The sequence below is a fragment of the Echinops telfairi genome, unplaced genomic scaffold, assembly GCF_000313985.2.
Source record: "Echinops telfairi isolate 266 unplaced genomic scaffold, ASM31398v2 ScPeMD7_7469;HRSCAF=8507_1, whole genome shotgun sequence".
NCBI classification, from domain to species: Eukaryota; Metazoa; Chordata; class Mammalia; order Afrosoricida; family Tenrecidae; genus Echinops; species Echinops telfairi.
Window position 1 is genome coordinate 17,891,455 of NW_022111373.1, and position 1,817 is coordinate 17,893,271.

Genomic DNA, 1,817 nt, shown 5'->3' on the forward strand with positions numbered 1-1,817 from the left:
CCACATTTGCTTATGCACCCATTTGTCTTCAGTGATCATATCATGGAGGTGAGCAATGATATGATACAAAGACCACTTTATAGAGGATTAAAAAGCATGCATGTTACTCAGAGGACTAAGATGTGCCTGATCCAAGTCTTGGTATTTTGATTCGCCTCACATGCAATTGGACAGTGAATAAAGAAGACGCAAGAAGAATTCATGCACTTGAATTGTGGTGCTGGAGAAGAATTTTGAAAGTACCATGGATTGCTAGAACAAAGATATCTGTCTTGAAAGAAGGAAGGCAAGAGTACACCTTAGAGGCAAGATTTCATTTTACATATTTTAGACTCATTGGCAGGACAGACCATTCCCTGAAAAAGGACGTCATGTTTGGTAAAGTAGAGGAGCAGCAAAGGAGAGGAAGGTCCTCAAGGAAATGGATTGACATTGAGGTTGCATCAGTGAGTTCAAGCATAGGAACAATTGTGAGGATGGTGCAGGACCTGTCACTATTTCGTTCTATTGTACAAATGGATCAGAACGATTTGATGACACCTAACAACAGAATGTTTTCTTAATCATGTCTATCAGGCATTATCTTTTACTAAATCACACTTACTATTTCATACTTCCATGGGTTTGTCTTTATTCTAAATTTATATGCTAAATTTTTTAATTTATATTAAGATACATGATCAAATGTATTTTACATGGTAAACAGGACCCGAATCTATGATAAGCTTATTAAAGGGGAAAGGGAAGATAAAACATATACTCTAGAATGAGAAAAAGCTGTGATATATGTAAGTCTCTATAATTCTTTAAAAAGAAAGATGAGGACTTCTGGGAAGATGGCGGACCAGGGGACCCACTTACTTTGAGAACACTCTCGAACAAGGTTTGATGTCCAGGTAGCCAAGTGGTAGGAGTCTGGTGAGTGAAATATCCCCCAGGGTCACCCCACCCCACACATTTGTCCTGAGCCAGGGCCTCGGTGATCCAGGCCCCGATTCATGGGACATCGCGGGTCACTAAGCCCCCGCCATCACGACCTAGACTAGCTATATCCCCACTCCATCCCCAGACCGGGACCTCAAGCCCAGAGTCGCATGCCTGCTCTGCCGAGACAGGTGGTGGCGGGACTCCTGTCAGCAGCTGCCCACTCATGTGACCCGACTAGGAGAGTAGCTTCTCCTTCCCACAGGTCCTCTCTCCCCACGTGGCAATGATCCGCCCCTGGGCCCGCGTCCCTCCCTCCATCCATCCAAGCCCCGGGTGGCTGACCTGCAATATACCGGGGACTGCCTGGGCAACCCTAACTGGGGACCATACACCCCCACTGCTGTCTGGGACCTCTCCATCGACACCCTGTTGGCCAACTTCCCGCCCCCGTAGCATAACTCCCACTCCATTCCCGGTCAGGGAAGCTGAGCTGCGCACTTCCTGCTGGTGCCAAGCCTGTTTCTCTCCTCTACACTGAGTCACTGCAGGAGCCCCAGCTGAGCACTAAACCCACCTGCCGCGGAACAGTGGGTGCTCCTGCCCACTGGGCATGCTAGCGCCAGGGTTCTTCATGCTTGCCGGAGCACAGGCGCCATTGCCGGCTGCTTCCCTCCAGAGTCGCCGTCGTCCGGTCCGGCTTGGACCATGTCACTAAGGAGCCTGCACCGCTCACAGAGCTGGTAGCTCTAGCAATAAATGCCTGCCCACCAGCTAGGGAGCCTGTGAAATGGCTTTTACGCCCCCGCCGGAGCTGTCTGTGTAATAAGCTGGCGCCTATCACTCCAGTGCCCAGCAGGATCACCAGCGCCAGCTCCAAGCCTGCCCAAGCC